Source organism: Canis aureus, chromosome 3 (genome assembly GCF_053574225.1).
Source record: "Canis aureus isolate CA01 chromosome 3, VMU_Caureus_v.1.0, whole genome shotgun sequence".
NCBI classification, from domain to species: Eukaryota; Metazoa; Chordata; class Mammalia; order Carnivora; family Canidae; genus Canis; species Canis aureus.
This window is the reverse complement of record NC_135613.1, coordinates 39,771,258-39,792,675: the sequence shown is the minus strand read 5'-3', so window position 1 is coordinate 39,792,675 and position 21,418 is coordinate 39,771,258. Positions and strand designations below refer to the sequence as shown.

General features: G+C 36.8%; 2 long non-coding RNA genes across 10 annotated transcripts in view; one reads left to right on the top strand and one right to left on the bottom strand.

Annotated features, from left to right (window-relative positions):
* Positions 1-21,418, top strand: part of LOC144310698 (uncharacterized) — a 276,452-nt gene that overhangs the window by 169,844 nt on the left and 85,190 nt on the right. The window lies entirely within an intron of this gene.
* LOC144305171 (uncharacterized) lies at positions 10,294-17,886 on the bottom strand. Of its 2 annotated transcripts, none has more exons than XR_013372211.1 (4): positions 17,842-17,886; positions 14,220-14,311; positions 12,678-12,926; positions 10,294-10,425 (listed from the first exon to the last, which is right to left on the bottom strand). It is a non-coding gene; the product is annotated as an uncharacterized LOC144305171 (long non-coding RNA). The 2 variants fall into 2 exon arrangements; XR_013372212.1 differs by having other exon boundaries at positions 10,300-10,425; positions 12,705-12,926.

The window sequence follows — 21,418 nt, the reverse complement described above, 5'->3', positions numbered from 1 at the left end:
AAAATGCAATCATTTTAGAAATTAGCCAGAACATACATTCCCTGGGCTTGTTAACTCAAAGAAACGTTTTATATGCAGGAAAAGATTAAGTTGTAATATGTTTTATGCTGTAAGAGAAGGAAAAAACTGGATGTGTGACTCTATTGCTGGCAAATGATGATGTGAGTGAGATATAGAAAAAGATTAGAAGTGAGGTTTTAAAAAGACACTGCTTTAAAAGCAGGTGTCATAAACTACCTCCTTCTCCTAGTGAGTATAATTACTTGTTTTCCAGTGAAGTCTGCGCTTCCCAAGTGAAAGGAGAAATGTGGAAGACACTTCAAAGAGTTTAGCTGTTTATTTTATTTATTTATCTCTTGGTTGTCTTTCCTAATCACAGAGAAACTCTTGTCTGATTAATAAACAATTTCTGGCTCTGTTTCAGAATCTGGCTGCAATGCATTTGCTATTTGATATCTGAGAGATGTACAACATGTTCACAGTGAATTCTCCAACTGAAAACAGTAGAGTTCAAATAAAGTCAATTAATTCACAGAATGAATGGATTGAAGCCCAGAATTGCATGTCTTGTGGAGGCCTTTTTGATTCACTTGCCAAAAGATATCTGTTTATAAATGCATTAAATGTAACTATTTGGTACTATAGCAGTTACAACCTGATGTGATTTTTTTTTCTTCCTGTGTTATGGCTGATCTTAGATAATTGAGTTATATTTTACATACATTTCAAACGTTCTTTCTAACACCTCCTTCTCCCTGTAATTCACTCTTATCTTCCTGTTTTAACATGGAGATCTTTTCTCTCATTTCTTCTTGTTCTCTCCCCCACTTTCACTTTTCTCTTTTGTTCCCTTCTTGTTTCCTTCCCCCCATTATCTTCCTCCAGTTCTCCTACTCTCCGTGTTTTCCTTCTTTATCTTACCAACTTCCTCTTTTCTTCCTTTTCCTCCCTTCCCTTCCCTCTACCAGCCTTCTCACCTGGGGTCCCTGAAACTGCTCCCTGCAGGCCCAGGAATACAATCTCTCTGAGCTCATGAAGAACCTAATTCTCCTGTGCTTCTTTTCCATAACCCCCTTGCATGCTGTGTCTGGGGTGGCTCTTAGCAATGTCTTCATTGTGGCCCTGGTTCTCACCTAACTTGCTATATTCCTAGGTCCTGTACCTATAGCTGGGTTTGTTGTTGGTGTTGTTTTTATCATTAGATTCCTCTTTTTTTGTGCCAGGTCCATTCTATGTGTGAGCCCTGTCTTAACTCTTAATCTGCTTAGCTATTAACCAAATGTGTTTCTTAAGTGTCATTGTCTAATTTGGGTGCAATGCCTGATACAAAAGAACAACAAATCAATATCATATACTGAAAGGTTCGGAAACTAGGATTCTGAATAAGTTTTTCCTTTGACTTCAAGTATGACAACTTGCCTAGAACTTCCTGTAGGTGTGTCCTTTCCATGATATTGCATGAAATTGGGTTCCTTCTTGCACATTAGGTCCAGGCTCCACCTGCCCTGGCTCCACCCTCTCTGGCACCGGATATTGAACCATGGGATACGCTAGTAGAAACTGCCAAACAAGATGCTTCTGCTCATTCCTGCATCAGCAATGTTTATTTTCCTCTTTTACCAGACCATCCCATTCATATTCCTCCCACCATGTCTTTACTTCCCACCCCGCGTATTTTTTTTCTTCAGTAGGAAGATGGACAAGAATTTGAATCAGGAGAATAATTAACCCCTCTTTTTTTGACCAACCTTAATTTTTTTCCATTATTCTTTTTCCTATTAGTATTGATTTATTCTTTTATTTTTAGTATTGCTTGCAAACATCTCATCTTTACTGAGCCTTTAAACATTAGAGTTCATGAGCCCTTACCCATACCCTTTCCTACTCTGACACCATATGTTGATGCTGTTTCATAAGCCATCTTAATGGTAGTATTGCCCAGTGATTTTTTCAGTACATCTAGTTTTGTTCATTCTGTATGCTTAATGTTAATGGACCTGTGTTCACAAATTAGTAAAATGAATATCTTCCTTGAGTGATTTTGTGAGCTTCCAATGGCATAGTGTTTGCAAAATTTCTCTGTAAAGCATAAAATACTAAATAGTAGTGGCTAACATTTAATAAGAAAAATCTGTATTTCAGCAACCCCCTTTAAGCATTTTATGTACTTCCTTCAGAGAATCACTTGCCAATAGCAGTTCCTGCTTCCTATTAGCAGGAACTGCTATTGTCCCCATTTTATAGATGATGTAACTGACGTTAAAGAGTGATATATTACCTGCAGTACTAATTTGGAGAATAAAGGAACTGACTTTGTCCAATTTAAGAAAAAGGAATTTATTAAAAGAATCATCAGGTTGATTGGAAAATCAGATTTAGAAGATACTCACCAAAAACATTACCCAAGATCAACCTTAGAAAATTAGTTCATGAAGGAAAACATTACTACTGCCAAAATAGAACTAGCAATTAGAGGACACTAGAGACCAGCAGCTGGAGTGTTATTTTGCAATGGTAACCTCCAAAGGAGAGGATTCTCCATGGCCCTGCTTCTTTGGGTTATGAGCTAATTTGAAGCCCATAGTGGATGCTGCTGATTGGCAGATTCAAATGCTAAAGTCCGGTCTGCTGAGGAGGCTATAAAAGCAAGCATTCAGCCTCTTTAGCTTCTATGGTAAGAATCAAGCTATGCTCCAACCAAGATTTATGGGGTAGACAATATCCCAAATGTGCAGAAGGAGTTTAGGTAATAAATAAAATTTTTAAAAATGGTAATTGTCCATTACAAGAATTTTCCCAAAGTCACAACGCTGGGATGTGGAAGGAGAGTTTGCTAAGACCCAGGGATGAATTATTTTACTATGCTGCCTCATGAGCTAGAAATGGGAGCTAGAGGAGAAAACTATTTAAGCAAATGCAGAGAATCCTAAAATACAAGTGTTGAAAGGCTCCTTAGAGGTGACCTGACTGGAATTCCTTATAGACTCCCCCCATCACTCCCTTGAGACACATTGTCTTTATTAACCAAAGTTTGGTAATTCTGTTCCGGCAGACTGGTGCTACATAACTTTCACCACTGCTTCTTAATCTTGGCATCAGAGCTTCTGGTTTGGCACCTCTCTCTTAGATTTCTGAGTTTTGGCTTGTGTTGTGTGTTTGGCTCCAGTTACTGTTTCCTGCTAGATAACATTCATTTTTGTAAGTATATGTGTCTTTTAAACAAACATATAGTGAACTCCTCTTATCTCTCAGGCTCTTTCATGTATATTATTTCATTTATCCTAATTAATCCTTGTAACAAATTTGTAATGGTGGCACTATTATTGCTATGTTCCAGATAAAGACACTGAGGTTTAGAAAGATTAATTAATTTGCCCAAATGCCACATCTTACAAATATATAAATAGAAGATCTGAGATTTAAAACCAGTGTTGTCTGACATCTGAGGATGTCCTTAGTGTAATACGTCATCTCACTGTATCTTCTAGTTACTCTACTTTATTGACCACTGTCGACAGAACAGAGTTCCTTCATGCTCAGAGGGCTCCCCTTGACCCTCATTCTGTCACCCAACACTTGACATCTTGCTGTCTTAAATCCTTTATATTCTAAGAAATTCTTAATATCTGAGTAATGAACATATATTTTTCATCTTCCTTTTGGATAGCAACAGGAGAGATGAAGTTTTTCCAGGAGGTGTTTGAAGTAGAAAGTATAACTTTTATATGTGTTAAAAAGAGCTTCAATTCGTCTACCCTTATACCATTATTAATTAATAAGTTAATTAGAAAAATATATATTGAACACATACCACATTATAAACATAATTTTTCATCTTTTTAGAATTTTCTTTTAGTTCCACTGCTTTTTTCCCCTCTATTTTTCTTTATATATAATTGACCTATAACATTATATTAGTTTTAGGTATATAACATAATAATTTGATATTTGTATATTTTATGACATGATTACTCCATTAAGTCTAACTTCCATCACCATACATAATTACAGTTTTATTCATGGGTTGAAAATTTACGTTTTTAGCAATTTTCAACTACCAGTTCTCTGTATTTATGGTTGGTTTCTGGTTTGTTCATTTGTTTTGTTTTTTAGATTCCACATATCAGTGAAACCACATGGTATTTGTCTTTGTCTGATTTATTTCACATAGTATAATCCCCTCTAAGCTTTTCTCTGTTGTTGCAAATGACAAGATTTCATTCTTTTTTATGGCTGAGTAATATTCCATTGTGTGTATATATCTCTGTATCATACTCAATTTGCTGAAAACAAAGGAAAATAAAATCTTGAAGTTAGCCAGAGAAAATAGTTACATTACATATGGAAGGAAAAAAAAGAATTACAGCAGATAGCAGATTTCAGAAATCATGTACACTGGGAAATAATTGACAACCTTAAGTGTTGAGAACTGGAAGACAATTTCTAACACCACCTATAACTGAATCACTGAGAATAGGTTTACTCTTTCATTGAAAACATTTAGGGAACTGGACAAAATATTTAAAATAATTTTTCATACATACATTGAGCAACATGTACTGCAGAACAGTTTATTTCTCAGAGAAAGAGATGAAAATAAGGTGGTTGTCCTGGCTATCTATCTGGGGGAACTTCCTGGACTATAATGCAGAAAGGGGAACTCCACACAGAACATGGCATTGAGGTTATAGGACTAAAAGTTTGGAAGATATTTGTGTCAGTAATTTTCTAGTCTAATTGTGATATAGGAAAGACATCTATGGACAGAAAATCTCTAGAAATATGCACAGGAGTACCCCTCGAGTCCTTTGTTGAATTCTAATCTGCTCAGGTATAAAGATTAAGAAAAACAAATGCCATTAAGATGTAAGCTACATAAAAAGATGCGCAACATCACTCATTATCAGGGAAAATGAAAATCAAAACTACAATGAGATATCACCTCATACCTGTCAGAATGGCTAAAATCAATAATACAAGAAATAAAAAATGTTGGCCTGGATGGGGAGAAAAAGGAACCTTCATGCATTGTGAAAAACAGTATGGAGCTTCCTCAAAAAATTAAAAATAAAGCTACGCTATGATCCAGTAATTGCACTACTAGGTATTTACTCCCTTAAGTGTAAAAACACTAATTCAAAGGGATACATGCACCCCTGTGTTTATGGCAGCATTATTTATAATATCTAAATTATGGAGCAACCCAGTGTCCATTGATAGATGAATGGATAAAGAAGATGTGATATATTATATACATATAATGGAATATTATTCAGCCATAAAAATAATGAAATCTTGCCGTTTGTAACAACATGGATGGAGGAGCTACAGGCTATAATGCTAAGTGAAATAAGTCAGAGAAAAATACCTTATGTTTTCAATCATATGTGGAATTTAATAAAACAAATGAATAAGAGAAAAGAGAGAGAAGTCAAGAAACAGACTCTTAACTATTGAGAACAAACTAATGGCTCCCGGAGGGGAGTTAGGTGAGAGGATGGGTGAAATAAGTGATGGAGATTAAGGAGTGCACTTGTCATGATGAGCACTGGGTGTTGTATGAAAGTGTTGAATCACTATATTGTACACTTGAACTAATATAGCACTGTATGTTAATACTGGAATGAAATTTTTTTAAAAAAAGATAATAAGCTAAATAATTTCAAGAACTCACACTGGACTGGGAGATGTTTGAATACAGACATATTTCACTTTTGTGTATTTCACTTTATTACACTTCACAGATACTGCATTTTTTTTTTTTTTTTTTACAAATTGAAGCTTTTTGATGACCCAAGCCAGTCTATCAGCACCATCTTCCCTGTGGAATTTGCTCATTTCATGTCTCTGTGTCACACTATTTCAAACTTTTATTATTTATTATTTTGTATTATTTCATTATTATATTTGTTATGGTGATCTGTCACCAGTGATCTTTGATGTTACTGTTGTAATTGTTTTGGGGTGCCATGAATCACACTCATGTAAGCATGAGGAAATGGATGATAGACAAAAGAAAGAACAAAATAAAACTATATGAGATAAAAAATGTAGTATTCTAAATAAAAAATAAATTTACTAATCAGATTTAGCAGGTTAGAGAGTGCAGAATAAAAGCTCAATGAACTTGAAATATACAAATAGGACCACAGAGAGGAAAAAGATTTAACAAATAAATAGAGATAAACCACCACTGCTTACCAAGATGGAGTAACAAGGATTAGATTTACTCTCCCAGCTGAAAGAACCAATAAACACCCCCTCCCTCCCAAACAGACAGAAACCCAGTGATTATCAGGAAAGAGGAAAAAAATAGGCCCTATGAGCTCCCTACCTTGTTGCCAGGAGAGACTTTCCAGGCCATCCATAATACAGCTAATGGCAATCTACATTGGATCTCTTGAGTTGAGGGGCTACAGCTGAGCATCTGAGGAGACCAAGCAGGCTTATAGGTCAGACTGGAGAAGAGAGAGCTTCACAGAGAGTGAACCAGAGATCTGTAGATTTCCATTGAGTATTCAATAGATAAATCAGCTTCTACTTGTAGGGATTCTACCTGAAGATAAGGAAAGAATGTCCTGAAATGATAGTGGGAACAGTGCCTGGCACCCATGCCAGGCTGGGAGTAGTGCCTATTTCTACCAGTCAGACTGGAAAAAAAAAATCAGACCTCATGATTTACCAAGATTTGGATTGAGCAACCAAAGAATTTATGTCAGTAGTGGAGAGTAAATAGCTTCATACTGGGCTCTGTTCTGATCCCATCCAATAAATCTTAAAAGCAAGCTCTGAAAGGATCAAGCTATTTCCAATTTCCAGCATCTAAGAAGAAAACTCACAAATTTGATAGGATACAGAAAATCTCTAGCACAAAATAAGGCAAATTTACATTATTTGGCATTAAAAGATACCAGGCATAAAATAAAGAAGAAAAATATGACCCTAATGAGTCAAAGAAAATCAATCGATAATGATTTAGAGCTAATAAAGATGCAGAATAGCAGATAAACATATTAAATCCATTATAACTACATTCTGTATGTTCAAAAAGATAAGTAGAAACATGGAAGATATTAAACGGCCCAAATCATACTTCTAGAGATGAAAACTGCAATGTCTAAGATGAAAAATTACTTAATGGGATTAATGATTGATCAGACACTGCAGAAGAAAATATCAGTAAACTTGAGACATAGCAATAGAAACTATCAAAAATGGAACACATGAAGGAAAAATAATGAAAAAAAATTAGTAAGCTGTCAAACAATTTCAAGTAGTCAACATAGATATAATTAAATTTCCTGAAGACTAGGAGAGGAGAGACAGAGAAAGTATTTGAAGAAATAATCACCCAAACTGTTCCAATTGGATGAATATTATACACCCACAGAATCAGAAAGATTAATGGATCACAAGTGCAAAAAACATGAAGAAAGTTATACCAAAGAATATCTCATTAAATAGTTCAAAACCAGTGATAAAGAAAAAGAGGAAAAAAAAAGCAGATGTATATAAAAAAAAAAGATGAGACGTGTGGAGAAATAAAGTTATAGATGACAGCATATTTCTCATTAGAAACAGTATAAGTGAGAAGACAGTGGAACAGTCTTTAAAATTTTGAAAGATGTTAGTTCTCCCCAACAAAATAAGCCAGTCAGAGAAAGACAAATATCATATGATTTAATCATCTGATAATACCTGCACAATATATTTGAACTTGTTTTGCACCTCAGTAAAAAATCAAAGCATATTAGATTATTATCTAAGAAAGTAAGTATATTAATAATTAAATTAAGATAAAATTTGTTGTGTGAGTGCTTAAAGAACATTTCAAAATATAAATGCCCAAACTGTCAATCTCAATTTTGCAATCATAAAATAGGGACCAGATTTTAAATGATCTTAAACAACTGGAGAGATTCACGAAGTTCTATGAAATATTTTTTTGGGGTAGGAAAAAACTGTGGTCTAGGTAATATTAAATAATATTACATAAGTGAAAATACATAGCATAGTTTTCTGTAGAAGTATTACCAATTGTTAATAGAGAACATGACCAATCTTATGTCGTGAATGGGAGATGTGAGACCAGTGTTGACACCTTTGCAATGTCACTGATGAGAGATATCAAATACCGGAACAAGGGTAGTGGCGGTGGGATTGAAGAGAACTGGGTACATCCTGAACATGTTATAGAGATAAAATCTTCTAGAATAAAGCTTCTTGGTTTTGGCTGCTGTACCACAGATAAGCACCTTTTATTTGGCAGACAAGAAGCTAAGTTTCTAGCTTCCCTTTCCTCAAGACTCCAATTTTGTGCAGATAAGCAGACCAGGGGGAAGAAATTGCCTTTGTAGAAAAAGTGTGGAACTGCTTTGACTCTCAGACTAAGCATGGAGGGTTTGTACAAATCTTGGAGTTTAGCTTAAAAAGATTAAGTCAATAGGGAAGACGTTAACCTGGGTGTATGTGGGTATTTGAAAAGTTGCTAGGATGCAAATGTCTTGGTTGCACGTCTGACCTCAAGGACCTCATAGCTCAACAGGGACAACATGCTCTAGCCAAAAATGATTTCAATACACAGTCACATGTAAAAAACCCATGGGCTGTAGGGCTACTGGTAAAACTTCCTACCTTGTACTGGTGGGAAAATTAAAGAAAGCTTTTAAGACTTTGTGCCTGAAAATGCTAAGTTGTGTTCTCTAATGAAGAAAATGGGAAAGGGTACTTCATGGGAATTATAATGTAAGGAGGCGTTAGTTAATCCCTGGAAGACACTCATAGAAACAGTTGTTTGATACTATAATATTTTTAGCTTTTGCACTTCCCATCTTGAACTGGTTGGTGTTTTCAGAGGCGTTCATAGATGTTGTATTTAAAAAAGAAACAAAGTAAAACAACACCTCAACACAGGGATCAAGCAATTAAATATATTTTTTATTATAAATTTTCTTGGAGCATTTGATTTACTAGCGTGAATTGCTGTGATTCAAAAAGGATATAAATACAGTGTGCAGCATTTTCCAGACTTATCTGACCACAGAACACTTTTTTTTTCTTTTTTGGTAAAACCCCAATAAACATCTCAAATATGTGTTCTGGGAACAGTTTAGGAGACATTATTGTATCCTATTCGTTTCTTAACTTTCCTTTTGGCATCTGTCAAGGTTATTGAAAAGATATGTTCCTATTCAACTTCTCCTGCTTCTCATTCGAGCTCTTTCTCAAATGACCAAAATCTCATGCTGAATTGGTTTCAGACTTCCGATAGGAGAAAACCTATCATTTCCCCACAATATTGCAGCAATCATACAGCAGCCTGGATCTGATTAGTCTGTCCAGTGCCACAGCCTGCCCGGGGCCAGGCCAGTGCCTCAGCACATCCCAAGCAGACACCACTCTAACTCAACGCTCTGTCTCCTCAGTTCCCAGCCAGCACCTTTACCTCAAAATCTCAGATGCCACCCACACAGCACCCTTTGCCTCCCCCAGGCCCACTATAGAGCTTTAGAGGAAAGGAATCTGGGTGGCCAACACCACATGAAGGGCCTTTGTGCAAGGACGTTTGTCCTATTGCAGCTCAAAATCTTCCTTGAGGAGCTGAGCAAACTTGCATGTGCGTATTAATGTGGTTCTGTGCTATTACTTCCCATGAGGTAGATTATTAGCATCTTTAGCAGATAAAGAAATTAAATGTTAAAATATGTCCAAGGTCATAGGTAGCAGAACTGGCACCCAGACCAGATATAAATGACCCCAAGGCCTTTACTCCTAGATCCCCACCCTCTACTATTGTGTGGTGTGGAATATGCAAGGCCAGCTGGCGTTTAAGTCTTGGTTTTGAGAGAGGACTCTTTTCGCTCTCGGCATTTGAATGCCTCACAGTGTAGTTCAGAATGTCTCTATTTTTCTTTTCTTTTCTTTTCCCTTTTTAAAAAGGACAAGCTCCAAGAAATCCCCCTGAGGACTCCTCACATCATCCCTGATCCAAATTCTAAGTGAAGAAACCTTTTGAGGTTTGGTGATTATTTTCAGCACCACATTAAGATGTGCCCTCTAAACTTTGTGTGTGAGATTGAGGTCCCCAGGCACACATTCAGGACATCGGTAAAGCACTCCTCTGTGTATACCCCATGAACAGTATCCCCTTACAATTCTTATACACTACTTCTCAGATATTCCAAAATTTAACTAAAATAATTACTTTATTGGGTGGCTATTAGTGTTATACATCTGATAAAAACCATGTCTGCCCACTACTTTTGCATGTTATCATAACTTAGTTTATTATTTCTCACAACAAAAATAATAATTTCTGATGGTATGAATGAGTACATTCTTTATATTTTTCTAGTCAGAAACTCCTGCTGTTAATCAGATCCCTCTGAGTATTTCACATCTAGTTTTGATCCCCATGCCATATCCCTAGGAAAAAAAAAACATGTAGTTTTAATTTGATCATGAACATTACTGTTTGAATAGATTTTTTAGACTTCAGGCATGCTGGTTATTTAAATTGACTCAGACAGTATAAACCAGGCTCCCTGACATTCCAGAGGCTTCAAGGGTCAGTGACTTCTGGCAAGTGCCCCAAAGTTCTCTATTTGGCCTTAACTAAGTCAATTCCAACATACTGGGTCTTTAGAATTATGTGCATGTCATAGGATTTCAATAAGAATATCTCAGCCTAAAGCCAGAGTACCTATGGCTGTGAACTGCTCTTGAATAAACTTTCTCCCTGTCATTTTTTTTTTTTTTTTTTTTTTTGGAATCCTGTAGCCTTTTCATAGATCTTGGTCTTTTGCAATCATACAGGCTTCTGTTGGTTGAGTGACCTCTTTATATTCGATATTTTGAATTTCTTTTATTTTCATGGCATACCTACGAGGCAAGTGTCATCAACTCCATTTTATAGATAATGAAACTGTGACTTGAACAAGTGATTTATTCATTAACTGACTTACTCATTAACTGCTATTAAATGATATAACTAAGGTTTAAACTTGCATTTCTCATGTATACACAGTATTTATTCTTAACATAAATTGAGCATTTATTATACTCTAATCACTGTTCTGTTAGGTTGTATCACATGAAATTGCTGATCTTTCACCAGAAAATAGTAATTTTGTATGGTTTAACCTAACATTTGTCTCATTTGATCTTAACAATAGCTTTATGAAGGAACTGCTGTTAACGTCATCTTATAAGAGAGGAAATTGAAGCTTAGCTAGGTTATGTAATATACACAGGGTTAAACAGTCAATAAGTAGTGTGCTTTTTTCTTTTTCTTTTTTTTCATCAGGCAATTCTTCTTCACTATGAACTGGTGACTATGATGAAGTGATGTGACATTTTTATTGTCCCCAGTGGTGGCAATTTTGAGTTTTGTTAGTTCACTGACTTCATTCAATATATTGAGCACATGCTGTGTGTGTGAATCATATATATTCAACCTTCGAAGGAACAGTGAGGTGGGAAATTAAGCTTAGGTATTCCAGATTTGGGTTAAAAAAAACCCTCTAAGCCATCTGAGATAGATTTTCTTTAGTGCCTATGTAGGTAGATCTTGAAGACTGTTTCTAAAGGATGCAGAAATTGGTTATTATTGGAACAGTGTGTAGCCTTTCAAAGGCTTTATGTCTAAAGTAACATATCCACACTCTGGATAGTGTGACTATTCTGTTTGGATAGTGAGAAGTTCCGGCGTATTTGTTGGCTAGTAATGTTTGCTGTGCCTTCTGCCTGGAATACCCAGTTCCTAATCACAAATCTTTTATATCTTAGCTCAGTGGTCACTTTCTTCAGAAGGCCAATTTTTTTTCCAGCTGTAAATGAGCTGTCCCTTATTTTGGTTCTTGCTGCATTGTATTTTCACTTTCTGTGTGTCCCTAATAACCTTCTTTCTTATGTTCATCTACTTCCCCATCCATCCATCCATCCATCCATCCATCCATCCATCCATCCATCACTTACTATATACCTGTAAAGTTCTAGTCACTCTTATAGCCCTTGGGGATACAGAGATGCAGAGACGTGGTTCCTCCTCCAAGACTTCATAGAGGGTCAAGTAAGTAAACAAAATTTTTCAATACAGCTATCATTCTTTATTTTTTCTCTAGCTCAACACGTCTGAAAGTTGCATTCCTATCATAATGGCTCATGATGGCTGTGATTCTGGTAGTTGGTGAGGACTGGTGGGAGGTAAGAGGGGGGAAAAGGGAGGCGATGTGCTTCCCTCACCCAAGAATGGAGATGGGGCCCACCTGAGGAGGGCAGGTCTCTTCTATCCAGCCCTCCTTAGGTGGGGATTAGTGTGAGATGTGAGCCATAGAGGGAAGTGCTTCCCCACTGCACTTATTGCATCCATGTGAGTGGTATAAGGAAGACTTGGGGGAGGTGATGCTTGAATTCAATCCTGAAGATAAGTTCACTTGGTGAGTGCAGAAGGGAAGGAGGTCAGACAGTGGGCATGGGTAGCACCTGAAAAGAACTGGAGGTAAAAGATGTGTATCTGTGTGTGTGTGTGTGTGTGTGTGTGTGTTTATGCATGTAAGGAGTCTAACATGGTTATGTCAGAAGGCAATGGGGATAGGATTGAATGGTCAAGAGCATGTCCATAAAATGACATTTTTAAAAAATCACAATTAAGGATTTGGAGAATGGGGACTATGTACCTTATATCCATTATTAGGCTGATCTACCTGGGGGCAGAGATTTTAATGCAGTCCATATCCTGGTGTGCCAGACTCCTAGAACACTCTAGATGCTTCAGAATTGCACTACACTGCAGCTGTAGCTTGGATATCATCTCATGTCTTTCATTCTGGGCTGGCCAGCTTCTCAGGGCTGTGAATTTCAGGAGAAAATTGCTGGTTCCTGGGGACACCGTGGACAGAGAGGCACTTGGCTAGAAGTGAGAGGGTCTGTTTGGAAGAAATAAAGGAGGCTTAAATCCCTTATCACAATGACACTTATATACAGCATTCCTTCTCTGAATGGTATCTGTTCCTGTTTACTTTCTTCCTCGTAGCATTGAGCTGGGCTGCATTTGCTATTTAGGCATAATTACTATTTTATTATTATTTTTTTCACAGTTAAGTGGAGCATTTGAGCACAGCTGAATTGCTCGGAGCCTCGGTGGAAGAAATCTATTAGTGGTATGGTTTGAAACAATACACAAAAGGCCCCTGCGTGTGGTCTGCCCTCCACGCTTTCAACTTCCTTATGTGGAACAATAAATCTCCAAGTCAGCTAGAATGCAGAGACTCCCATCCAACGAGAGGAGAGCTGCATTTTTATCTTTTATTCATTGGCAGGAACATTAGCTGTAGGAGGTATTCAAATCACACTTTTATTTAAACAAACACAGCTGGATCGCAGCCTCTTAATATAGCAATTCTCTAATGAAAAATAACAACATAGTATTTATCTCTTTTCTTTTGTGTGACTCTCAATTTGCTAAAATTAGGCAGACTTCAATCCCATACAAAATTGGCATGTTTTCATGACCAGAGCTCATCGCAACTAACTGCAAAATTATAATGGGGATGTAATTATAGGAGGGCATGTGAAATACACATCCTTTTGCTGCTGTAAGCTATATGGGGTTATACAATTATGTTGTAATAACATCATTTATCTTAAAGGAGTCAGACAGCTGACTTCATTTATTTAACTTGAGCACTCCAATTATGTGCTGTGTCAGTTTAACATAAATGTCTTGCCCAAAGAACACGGTGTAATAATAATGGTAATAGCAATAATAATAATAATAATAACATACATTTGTATGGAGCACAAAGAGTTTTTACAATTGTGATCTTGCTGGGACCTCCTCACTGCTCTGTAGGGCAAGCCTCTAGGCCTGTGATTTAATGTGCTCCATTTTACTGGTGAGAAAAATGAGGTCCAGAGAAGTAAAGAAAAGCTGTCAAGACTGCACAGATAGTAAGCAGTGAAATAAGAGCTTAAAACTCAAGTTTCCTGACTTGATGTTCAGGGATCATTCTTCTGCTTTCATCAACAGGACTAGATTTTGGACAATGTGACCTGTTCATTCTCATCTCTTATCCTCTTTAATCTCATGACTATTTTTTAAGGCATATAGAACAATCTGTGGTGGTGGGAATCACAGAGATTAAACCTGCAACCTTGGGCAAATTAAATGAATTTTTTAGAACCAGGATTCCTTCTCAGAAGAAATTAAAAAACCATACCAACAACAACTGAGCAGATGAGCAGAGTCAAGTGAGAAAATCCTTGAAAAGTACATGGGTAGGTCCTCAGAAAACAGGTTTGTTCTCTTTCCCTGCAGGACAAGAACAAATTCTTTCACTTTACAGGTGATGTAATTACTGTACGTTTTGCTTAACTGGCTTGCCTAACTCACCAAACTAGGAAGTGTCAGGGCAGTGACTGAAATTCATGTCCTCCTCTTTCCAATCTACCTGTCATTATTTGTAATCATAGTGTAATGTATTTAATGCCCTTATCATCTTTCAGCTTAATTTTTTTTTTTTAACAAAAGTTACTTTCCTAAATACCTCAAGATGGAATAAAATACTTGTCTTTTATTTGAACTAAAAATCTTTGGGCTCTTTGCTTGAGTGAGAGAAAGCAAAAGGGTGGAAAGAGCAGGATTTGGAGTCAGAAAGCTGTGTTGAGTTTCTAGAAGCAGTGATGACTAGCTGTGTGAAATTATGCCAATCCTCTGACTTCTCTCAGCTTGCGTTAGCTCATTGATAAATGTTATTTCAATTTGAACTTCCTAAAGGAAACCTGAAGTTGAGTGAGAGAAGAAAAAATCCTGTAAAATAATGGACTTTGTTTACCCCATACTAGACACCTGAGTACATTATTTAACAAAGACCATCTCATTTAACCTTAGAGGATGAAGTTTTTCCTGTTTAATAGGCAAGGAAATGGCGATTAAAAGATTTATCAAAAAATTATAAGATTTATATTTGGGTAAGTTCTACTTAGTGGTTTGGAGGACTTCATTTTTAAGTTTCCTGAATAATTATTCAGGAATGGGAGTAAGTGGGTGAGGTTTCTTTGGATGCTTCCAATTTACAAAATGCAAAGTTTTATAAACTTTATCGTGATTCTTAGAGGAACCATCTAAAGATATGATTTCTATAACTGAGTCAGCAAGGATGGAGTTTCTTAACTTAGGAAACCTTTACTTAGTGAAATCATTCCAAGTGTCTCACCTAATCCAGCCTCAGCCCAAGGGTGCAGAGGTTTTGCAGGTGGGTGGATGGAGGCACAAAAAGATGAAATGACTTTGCCAGAAAGGACTGGAACAAGATTTTAGATGTCAGTGCTTCCCCCTGCCTTCATTCTTTCTCTCCCTATTACACATCTCTACTTATCCACTTATATACTTAATTTGCTAAGATTTGAATTAAAAAAAAAAAAAAAGTCCTCCACTTTCGTTGCTTTCCAGGAACTTGGAGTGTATCAGGTCAAATACCCAAGGGAGAGAGCATCACAATGAGACTGTAGCAAGACAGATGCTGTGCCAGACCTGAGTCTAATGTGGGATCTAAGGTGGGAGCTATCAGTTCCTCTCAGAGGGTAGAGTCAGGGCAGCTTCACAGATCAGGAGTCCTTGAGCAGATTTTTTTTTTTCCAGATGCTTTTGTTAGTGATAGAAAACCTATATAAATGATTTAATCTCAAAGGACCTTTATTGTAGAGACATCAGGGTGTTTATAGTAATCAAGGAAAGCTATGTGGCCAGGCACAAGGAAAAATTTTATCTGAATAAACTTTTACAACTTTTATCTGAATATTAACAAGATGTCTCTTCACCTCTCGTCTCTGCCTCACTCTTGCTGAAGCCTGGCAGTCTCTGTCTCTTGGTGTTTGTCTCAGGAAGTATGGGAACTGACACTTGCAAAGTTTTATAGCTGATAGCTTCACTAAAAGAAGCTGCTCCAATGAATGGTCCACATGCCAAAATTCTGAGGCCAAAATTTCTGGGGAAAAAATGAATTGGTTCACTTCCAGACCAATTAGATGTAGTATGGGACAGGGATACTTAGAAATAGGCAGCTTCCATAGGAGCTGTAGTCAAGGAGTTGGAAGAGGCAGTTCCCAAAAGAAGGGAGGTAGGATCAGGTTACTGATTCAATAGATTCCGTAGGTGACTCTCAAAGTACTGTTCATGGGTCTCAAAGTCCTTTTAGGAGTCCATGAGGCCAAAACTATTTTCTTAATAATCCTAAGATACGACTTGCCTTTTCTTTGTTTATTGTGTTGACATTTGAGCTAATGTTAAAAAGCAGCCATAGGTAAAATTGCTGGTAACTTAGCGTGAATCAAAACAGTGGCATCAAACTGTCATTGTGCTTGTTAGCACCTTGCATTCACAGCTAAAAATGCCAGTCTAATTTAAGAATGTCCCTAAATAAACAGTAAAGCTGTTAATTTTATTGAATATTAACCCTATTTACATGACTTTCATTATTTATTTCTTATATGCCAGATTAGTTATGCCATAGTTATTTGGGTGCATGCTGAAGTAAAAAAGCTGCCTTGAGGAAAAGTCATTGCACACTTGTTTGAGTTGCAAACTGAACTAGCTTCCTTTACTCATGGAACATAATTTTTATTTGGAAAAAATAACTTATAGAAAAGGTATGGCTCTTCAGATTTGGGTGTTTGGCAGGCTTATTTATGAACAAAGTAAGCCTGTTGTTATTTCAAGAAAAACAACTAAAAATACTTGTTGCTGATGATAAAATTTGAACTTTCAAATAAAAATCAAAATTTTTGAAAACCTGTAACCAGCACCTTGAACTTAATAGTTCTTTATAATGACTTTTCTGATGAGATTTGTGATGATAGTAACAAAGTAATTTTTTATTATAGGGTCAATATATCAACATTTGGAAGATCCAATAGCTAAACCAGTATTTTCCAAATGACCCATGTGTTGATGCTACGAAGTCCCTGGGTAAAAGCCCCATTCAATGTTGACCAATAGATTTTAATGTAACAAAGTATGAAGACCTCATTAATAGGTTTCAGACTCTACCTTGAAGTTATCCTTTAAGTCACCACTTACTGAGTTTTGCACAGATTCAAAGAATAATATCCACAAAATTCTCTAAATTTACTTCATATACTTCAGCCAAAAACATATCAAAATAGATTGAATGCAGATACAAATATGAAATCTTTTTTAAGCCAGAAAAGTATTCTATTAAGCCAGACAACAGAGAAATTTATAGAAATGTAAAACACTACTACTCTTCTCATTATGTTTTTTGAAAAGATAGTTATTTTTCATAAAATATTTTATATATGTTACCATATATTCTTGTTTATAAATGAATTAATATGTATTGAATACTATTGTTACTTTAAACTTCTAAATGATAAATATTAATAGAATTATTAATATTAGCAAATAATTTTGTGGTCCTCAGTAATATTTTAGAGTATACTCTGATTCTGAGACCAAATGTTTGTTAACTACTGCCATTGATACCCACTGTAGTTTTTAAATACAGATAAGAGCAAGTTAGGTGGGTGAGAGATGGAAGAGCATTCCAGTGGAGAGACAAGGAGGCATGAAGCAATGTGGTACATTCAGGACTTTATGCTGATGGGAAATGGAGTATGTGGAGTGTATTATGAAGAGATAAGGGTGAAGAAGAAAAGGTCTCTACCAGACAATCCGGGGCCTTTGAAAGATTTTAAGTAAGGAAATGATATGCTTGGATTTGGATTTAGACATGACACCTGTTGGCAGTGTGGAAAAGGGTAGGTGCTATAGATAGAATATTTGTGTTCCCCCCCAAATTAATATGCTGAAATCCTACCCACCGAAGTCATGATACTAGGAAATGTGGCCTCTGAAAAGTGGTTAGGTCACCAAAGTGGAGACATCATGAATGGGATTAGTGACTTTATCAAAGAGAGATTCTTTGCCCCTCCCACCATGTTAGAACACAGGAAAAGTTCCATCTATGAAACCAGAAAGTGGTCTTCATCAGATATTGAATTTGCTGATGTTTAATCTTGGACTTCCCAGCCTCTAGAATAGAGAGCAATACATGTTTGTTGTTTATAAGTCACCAAGTCTGTGGTACTTTGCTGTAGCACCCAGACTTGACTAAGACAGTAGGCAATGGGGGGTGGGTGGGTGGGTGGGTGTGAAGGGTTGGTAAAACTAGTGACAGAGAAACAAGTTAGGAAGTAGTTTAGCACAGAGAAGATGAAGAAATGAATTAAGATAATGGTGGTTGGGATGGAAAGAAGGGCTGTGTTGTTGAGATTTTTAGGAAACAGAATTGAAAACAATGTCTCAAGGGAGGCTATATAGAGCAGATTTCATAGCTGAAGCCATGTAAGAGGTGGGAGGTTAGGTTAGATAATATCTCTAGGATTATTTAACATGGATGGTCTTCTAGTATTTAGACCAGTTCCCAAGGTTTATCTTTGAAAAGTTGCAGAGTCAGGTAGGGTTGGGTTTTGCTGTACATAATAGAAAATACTAAACAATAATGACTTAAATAAGAGAGGAGTTTGTCTTTTGTGGAAAAAAAATATTTGGGGCCATTTTCTATTTCACTACTGTTAACATATTGCTTTCATTCTCAAGGTCACCTCATTGCCCAATATGGCTGCTGGAACAAAGTCACATCTACATTCCAGGTTGGTAGCAGGAAGAAACAAGACAGGAAAAAAAAAAAAAAAACACTCAATTTTTTGCTTTCTACTTACTTGTCATGACTTAGATCTTTTAAACGTTACCATGTTTAGCTGTAAGAAGGCTAGGACATGCAGTCTTTTAGCTGGGTTCATTGCCATCTCAAGAAATATTAGGGTTTACAATGAAAGTAGGGAGAAATGTTTATTGGGTGACATCCAGCAATCTTTGTCACAGAGGTCTAGATTTCTGCCTTCTCTTCCCAGAAATGTTATCATCTAGATTTTTTTAAAACCCTTTCCTTTTACCATTAGATCTTCTGGGAATGAGGATACCTACTTTTTTATTTGGAGGTCTCTTACTTGGCAACTCTTAAGTTTTCATAACAGAGAGAGAATTGAGAATAAAATAAATGAGTCTATACTATAGTATAGCCTCTCTACTGTTCAATTTATTTTCATATTTCACTCCAATCCCCCCTACACACTGTGGCAAGATTAAATTTTCTAAAGCATATTTCACATCATGCTATTTCATTTGTCAAAAATATTAATAATCCCTCTTAGCCCTACTGAACATTCACAAATGCCCACCAAGCATTCAAAGTGTTCTTGGTTTTTTTTTTTTTTTAGCAAAAGTAGCATTTCCAGGTATACTTCCCATACCGTATGCTTTAGCCAAATGTGACCTAACCTCTTTGGGAAATCTAACCCCTGTGGTTTATTCAAGTTGCTTTACTTTTTAGAATTCTAACTATACACCTATATGGGCCAATGAAACCTACAGAAGATACAAAGGTTTCCTAAGTTCCATTCCCCTCTCAACACTATCCTTTGATGAGACATCCTAAGACTCAACTATGTAAATATTACATCACATGTTTTATGTTTAAAGAGCGTGTTCCTTCAATCAATGTTCAACCTTCCGTAATACTCTTAGGGAATGAAAATTTGCTTAGAAGCACAAGAATCTGGGCATGAGCTTAAATGTATACCTCTTATGCAGAGTTCTATTTTATGTTCCTAACTTGAGCCCTGCGTTTACAAAATGGACAGTTTTTTGTTGTTGTTGATATTATTGTGTTGTTGTTCACTGTTATCATGTGTTCTTCCTTTGACCTTACTCTTAACAAGTGCTTTTTTTGCCTTGAAAGAAGACATCTCAGTGTCATCTGCACATACATCTTTCTCTTTTATCTAGCATATGTAATTAACCTTACAAACTAACCATCAACAGAAATAAAAGAAGTTGGAGGATTATCAAGTGCCCGGGGTTCCTTATTAATATGGGAAACTTTGTGTTCACATTGGCAGACCAATGCTCTCATTTGCTCTCCCTTCTTTGAAAGGTACTAGGGAACGCAGGCATTTAAGAGATGGTTTTCATGGTTTACTCTGTAAGTATGTGGTGGGAACACCGTGGACTAGGAAGAGGACACCTGAAATCTCCTCCCCACCTTTGCCTGAGATCCACCGTACAATGTAGTATAAATGGAGCAGGCGGTTGACTCAGAGACTGATTCAACTGTGTGTACTACACAATTTGTAGGACAGTGACATGGTGCTACATAGTCCTACTTAAAAGTTACATTTTGGGGATCCCTGGGTGGCGCAGCAGTTTGGCGCCGGCCTTTGGCCCAGGGCGCGATCCTGGAGACCCGGGATCGAATCCCACATCGGGCTCCTGGTGCATGGAGCCTGCTTCTCCCTCTGCCTGTGTCTCTGCCTCTCTCTCTCTCTCTCTCTCTCTCTCTCTCTGTGTGACTATCATAAATAAATAAAAATTTAAAAAAATAAAAGTTACATTTTGAATCTGAATTTTCTCATCAATCTGTGGAAAATGGCACCTATAGAAAAGTGTACTTTCCACCTTGGCAACGATCCTTTAAGAAAATCAGAGCATTTACTGTTAATTGGTACCACTTAAAGATTAGATATGTTAAATAATTAATATTATTTTCTAACTTCAAGGTAAGGATATGTCATTCTGAGATTCTATTATATTTCTCTTGGTTTCTGCTTTATTATCTATAGAATAGATGTATGATAATGATCTTGTATCACTAGTCAGTTTGGAGCACTAAATGAAATAAAAGATGTGGCAAATTCTGGCATGTGATAAGTGTTCCCTAGGGGTTGGTCTTGAGAAATATATCTTCACCCTCTATCATTCTAGATTTTCTTCACCTTTGCCCAGTTTTTCAGCTAGTATGGTTAGTTGCCTGGTAGAGTAACACAGACCTTCAGCCCTGATTGAAATGAGCCCTTAGTTGCCTAAGTCTTGTTGGGTTGTGGTTGCTGTCATTGCCCATCAGAAATTATTACTTGGCATGGAAATATTAGAAGACCTTTCAATGAGTCTCTTGAGTTCATCCTACAGTCTTCCCTGCTGCCCTCACCATGTAGTGACTTCTTTGCCTAATTGGTTCACTAGCAAGATGTGCCCAAAGTAGCCATGTCACAATCCAGTTCACTGAAACAGTTATTGACTTCCTTCGTGGGTATGTTCCCCATCCCCAAGAACAAAGTTGGGGGGGGGTGGTAGGAGTTATGATGCTGTAAATGGGTCTTTGGAAATGAGAGGAGCCATACCTAAACATCCACTTCTTGATGCCTGACCTGTGTACTGTAGCTGTTGCAGACATAGTACCACATTCTTGATTTAATGTATATTCTGTATTCTGGAAGTTGGGAAGCAAGACAAGATGATGTGTTATCCATTGCTTCATAAATGCCACAAATACGGATCCTA